Source organism: Centroberyx affinis, unplaced genomic scaffold, assembly GCF_046629955.1.
Source record: "Centroberyx affinis isolate AG114_WGS23_722 - 3 ecotype Tasmania unplaced genomic scaffold, CSIRO-AGI_Caff_v1 ptg000941l_1, whole genome shotgun sequence".
Taxonomy (NCBI): Eukaryota; Metazoa; Chordata; class Actinopteri; order Beryciformes; family Berycidae; genus Centroberyx; species Centroberyx affinis.
This window is the reverse complement of record NW_027279515.1, coordinates 221,050-227,463: the sequence shown is the minus strand read 5'-3', so window position 1 is coordinate 227,463 and position 6,414 is coordinate 221,050.

The window sequence follows — 6,414 nt, the reverse complement described above, 5'->3', positions numbered from 1 at the left end:
CAGGCTCCTGCAGGACAGACCAGAGACATACAGAGCCAGTAGAGTGGGAGGGACGAACAAATTAATTCAGTAACCTTTGTATCATAAAAATATGATTTATGCATGCCTATAATATGGTGCAAGTGTAAAGGAAGTTATATTGGGGGCCTCATTCTAACATGGCAGTGAATAAGTCATAAATGGCTTTTCATTTTTATTTTCTTATATGGCTGCATAAAGTTAGACAATAAAGCAATAAACAATTATCTTCTATTATTTAAACCTCACTCAAATCTTCACACTTTCAACTTCACACTTTCAACCATCCTATGATTTAACACCAAACCTACAGAGCAAACATAAACCATGGACACAGATGAATTTAGAGTCACCACAATAATTAATTTTATATTAAACATCAACAGCATTATTCCTGACAAATTATTACATGCAACAGACTAAGCAACAACAGACACTGTAGTAAAATAAATAACAGTAGAGCCAGCTGAAATAATTTTCTTCTGCTGAAAATATGCATTTCAAATTTCATGTATTTCATTTAATGGAAGTCAGTTTCAGAAATTTGAAGAAATGTATCTGACAACCATATATTTAAAAATTTTAAACCTAAAACAAATTTGAATAATTTTTAAAGTACAAAGGGTGATTAAGCTTACAAAGTACATAAAGAGCACTATAAACTTTAAAATTTACCAATTGATCAATACTGTACATACAGTATTAAAAAGCAACCGGTAAAAGGAATTACACAATTTCATTGCATTTTGGCAACAAATTACGTCACTGTTTCTAGATTTACAGAACTGACTTTGGGTTTTCAGATTCGTTTTCATGTTGTTGAGTTTACATACAATTTGATTTGGCGGAAATATACTGTACCTCCATAATCCGCCACTAGTACTGCAACAGTAATGCAGCCTTTTCTTTCTCATATACAATAAAGTATCTATCTATCACATGTTGTCAATAGACATGAACAGGCATGTTATAACACACAACACAAATCTTTCAGACGTCTTCTTGCCAGGCTATTCTTTGCACCAACTGATGGCTGAAAAATTCAACAGTGTGGCAGTAGTGCAGCAAGCAGAGTAAAACATGTACGTTATACAATCTGCAGTTGTAGTTGCAGTTTTCCAGTACAGCACAGTGATTGTACTGTATCCACAAGATGGAGCCAAAGATCCTCACATGGTATGACTAGTTTCAGTTTAAGTTTAATATGTTTATTTATACAACACCATTCATACATAGAATGCAAAGCGCTTTATATAAAATAGATTTAATTAAAACAATACATGTATTAAAAACAGTTAATGTATTAAAACCATTACATTACATTATAATTTCTAAATCAAAAATAGTCCAGCATAGGAATGACCCTCTATATGCCATTGACAACAGTCATGAAACTATTTCCTACATCATTAAATCCATGGTGTATCTGCTGTAACCTTTTGGTATGGCTGCACAGTGTTAATTTTGGGCAGTGTTGGAAAGTTGAGCCCACTTAGAAACATAAAACTGCTCTCTTGACTACTCTATTGTGATTGGCTGGCATTTAGGCATTTATTTCATCAAACACCCAGCCTGACGAAGCTCCTCCCGACCCATCCAGTAGCTTTTCATTTTTTTTAAACTAGCTTGGCTCCTCGCTCGCTGTTTAAAAGCGGCACTCTCCCCCTCCCATTACTGAAAAAATGTCTTGCAATGGCAGAATTGATGAAGCGAGCGAGTAAACTTGTTAAACTAGTAAACTTGCCACCTGCCTCTTCACTTGTCATTGTGGGACATGTAACCTTAAGCAGGAGAAAAATCTGTCAAAGTGAGACTGGTAACTGGCTCCGCAGGTACGTTTAGCTATTAGGGAAGGAGGGAGGAGGCAGGGAAGGAGCAGACATAAATATTTGCATCACCTGAAAGTGCACTGGACTCTCAGAAACTGACTTTTAATCATATTCAATATATTTTATATCACACATAATGTTGTTGATTACACTTTTCAACATATTTCATCAACCAAGAAGAACTAGATCATGTATATTTTAAAGATCAATTCAAGGCTAAAATGAAAGCTTGTTTGCCTTTTCTGATTCTCCCACCAGACTTCAATCTACCAATCATAACCACATCTCTCTCTCTATCTCTCTGCCTGTCTTTCTTACTTCCTTTTCTCTCTATCTCTATCTCTGTGCAGTCAAACAAAGTGCTAAACATACTGTAGCTACTGTCTCTGTGGCTAACACAGAAGCAGACAAAGGAAAAAGCTGTGGTTTTTAACAGTCACCATGAGGCCAAACAGGAGGTTATCATGCTTGTATTTCTCATCACCTGAAGTCCCCTGTACCTAACTTGAGTGATGCAGACTTTTGTGAGCAGTATATAATACTTTGGTTGTATGTTTTATGCCTTGGAAGTAGTCATGTCTGCACCTGAAATAGAAACACACACACTGCAGTTAGAGGAGCTGCAGAAAAGAGCTCTGTGCCCATTGAGCACTTTTTTTTTTTTTTTTATAGCTATAGCTATCAATGCTCAGCAGATGTGTTGTGGAAGTGCTAGTTGCAGCTTCTGCTATTGCTCTGTCTTTTAAAAACTAGCTTGAGGCTTGGTATTCTCTTTTGCTAAAGTTGAGATATTTTTAACTTTCAGTGGACAGTGCACTTAGTGCTAAAAACATACTGTGCTCTCAGTGCTGTCAGGGACATGCAATCAGCTTCTTTTTCCATTGAAAGTAATGAGAAAAAGAAGCCAGCAAAGGAAAGTCTGTATTTTTCTCCGGGCTTACAATACGTACCATTGCATGTGCAGTGAGATAGTGACGTGATTAAGCCTTTACATGATTATGTGAAGTGACACCTCCCCTACAAATTTGGTTTACATGTGACATGTGGTTACTGAGAGAATTTTCTTTTTTTAACTAGGTGTGGACCAAGAGCATAATTAGAGCATCCTGTTTGCATGGGCCTTACTTGCATTATCGTCTCATCATCCAAGCCTACTCACCTCCAGCTCTACTGAAAAGTGTACACACCCATGATGACCACAGCTCTCCACCCAAGTTCTCTTTTTGCTTTTTTTGTCAGTGCATACTAATGCGCATTACATTAATGTGCATATTAATATAGAGTGATTAACTGTAGTCAGGATAATCGCAGTTATAGTTTTTAAAGTCTTCAAGTGTGTCCCCAATCTAAGACCCTTAAGTAGAGATTTATTAGAAACAGATGAGAAGTTATGGCACCCGTCCTTGTATCACTTTTTGACCTATTGGCATCTATAATGGAAAACACACGCCTAATTTAGACAAAACTGAAAATCCCCCTTTTAATATGCCATATGTTGTAATTGGACTCAGGAAGGTCTAGTCATCCACTAACGAAATGACAGCATAATCTCGTATTGTGCATAATTCAGAATTGATAATTAATAAGCATGTAATACCAAACTCCATACCAAACTCAAAAGTTGAAATCAACATGACTGCAACTGGAGGTGTATAGCCTGTGGTTTATTTGAGCAGAGAAGGATTAGACACAGAAGATAAGTTTGATGACTGATATCTGAAATTAAAGATAGTAGAGAATATCCTCTTTGTGCACCAAGGGCCAACAGTTTGTCCATGGGCCTATGTTTGAGTTTGAGGTTCTAGTTTATGTCAGTAGTCATTATCTGAACACTGCAAGGTGTTCAATAAGTCTACAAATCTAAAATAAGTAGCAGGAGACGAACCCTGACCCTGCTTCCTCGATTCGTCTCACTATCTCACCCCCTTCGGTGATCAAGATGAGCAGAGGTAAACCAACCCGCAGAGGAAACTTCACAGGTCAGTCCTCAACTGCCACGAAGAAGACATCCTGCTATCGTGACTTTGGTGAGTGATAGTTTTAAATTTCAAAAGGGTATGAATTCACAACCCGTCCCTCAAATTGTCCTCTGATTATGAAGAGAATGTATCTATTGTTCAGGTATAATGTTGCACAAGTATTATGGATATAGAGAAAAAATGGCCATTGCTGAATCAGAATCACCTTTAATTTGTCAATTGCTTAGCACACGGCTTTGCCATGGAGTTTTTAATGATGCTGTGATCTATGTGTTGGAACAGAAAGACAATGGTTTTCATCTACATGATCATCTCAGCTCTGGTACCAACAGCTCCGGTACAAGGTACAGTCCAGTGTAACTAGTGCTATATTATAAAGATAAGATATTGATATTTATCTTAATGTTTGTAACATTAAATATAAATAATTGATTAATCATGTTTAGCTTAAATTTTGAGATAAAAAAATCATGCTTTTACACGTATAAGTTCTTAGCTAACATGAATAAATGATGTTTACTTATAAAAACAATTATAGTATTTTGAAATATGGTCATAAATAGTTTAAAATAGTTTATTTAAATGCACAATTTTAAATAAAAAAAAGTATTTTTATTATATGTAATGGAAATAGTGTAGCATTGTTAGCTTTTCCTTATTGAGATATTTATATGCAATATGACATTTACACCCATTACTAGAATTAATGTTTTATTATTTTATATTATGTTGAGCATTTTCTTATGTTTTTTCTATCAGGATTTACGGTGTGCAATTTGTCTGAAGGTAGCCGAACTCGACAATGTTTTGGAGCATTGGGAGAGCCGCTGTTTTTTCACCTGACCACTAGAACATATGAGACAGAGATACAGATGATAAAGGATAACAAACGTATGTTGTTAAAAATAGTCAATGGGTTAGCAATTCTGGATCAGGAATATGTAAATCGGTCTGAAGTCTTCACCAATGGGACATTCAAGCTTGATTGTGCAGTGGAGAGAGACTCTGGAGATTATCAGTTGGAAACGTTTGATTCAAATGGTGTACGACTGCAGAAAGTCAACATGCAACTAGAAATACAAGGTAGGCCTATTTTTATTTATTTATTTGTTTTCCTTAAAATGACTTCTTTAATAGCAATGTTGGTGAAGTTGAAAATGGATTGTGCAGTACAGCTAAAAGCAGGAATAAAAATACAGATTTTTGAAATTTAACAAATAGGTAAAAAAAAAAAATGGTGGTGCTTTGTCTCTCTAGCTGTCTGTCTGTTTAGAGACTACCTGATTTTGTAGGATGCTCATCCACTTAAGTAACATTCATTTTTACCGCAGTCTCTTTTTAGAGGGCTCTATTGAAATCATCTTCAGTATAAACAGTATTAATTATAAGACAAATGATTAGTTTAATATAAAGTATTGCCAAAATCTGATATTAAGTAACTGAAACATGAGCAAGCTTTGTGTCACAAGTTGCACCTGTGTGTCAAGATTTGCAAATGTGCACTGTATGTCTAATGAATACAAAGTTTGTAACTTGTAGTTATTTTTGAACAACTTAAAATTGTTTTTGTAAATAACAGATACGGCTTCCCCATTATAGAAATATTGGTTGCACTCAGGGCTTGACATTAACTTTTTTGCTCACCAGCCACTGTGGCTAGTGGTTTTCCAAAGTTACTAGCCACCAGGGACGCTGGAAGTCAGTCAGAGTTGGGGGTGCTGAGAGAAAGTCTATATAATGACGTCATATTAAATGCTGCGCAACATTCATGATTTTTGTATTAATTTGAATGACCAACATTTTACACCAGTCTTAGAACATTTTACACTACAACAGACAGCAAACTTGAACACCAATGTATGTCAAAACAGCATAGTGCCATATTCAGCTATGGACAGTTCACACACGGAATGCAGGTTTATTTCTAATCAGAAGACGATTTATTGTTGAGTGAGCCACAGCCATGCTACGGGTAGCAATAGAACAAGGCACTTGAACTTTATTACACACACACACAGAGCAACCGAAAACATTAACAAGTAACTCTGAACAGGCCATAGGCAGTGCTTTACAAACAGGCTTTCACTGAAGACTGCACTCCAAAACCTCTCGCTCTCGCTCTCTCTCCCTTTCTTTCTCATGTTCAGGTTCTAACTTTCTAACGTTCTCTGCAGATACACAGAAAATATAATAAAAAATAACAAATGGTGGATTTCAACCATTTAACAAAGAACCATGTTTTATAGACTGCTTATGCTAAAATGCTACTCTCAAAAAGTAAACATTTTTTATTGATTTGTTTAGTAAACTTTTTAGCCTTGCAGTTACAGCCCCCCGCCATTAGGGGGTGCTGCAGCCCCCTTAGCACCCCTACTTCCAGCGTCCCTGCTAGCCACTCAGCATTTTCACTAGCCACAATTTTGTTTTCGGAAATTAAATTTTTTTTGGTTAAAGTTGACTATGGTGTGTGGGCATCATATTCAGTGTTTCCCACACACAGACTTTACTTGGGCGGGTCGGGTCAGTACGGAAGCCGAGAACGGCCGTGCTTGCAATTATTTTTTTAATGCCGTTATCTCGAGATCACG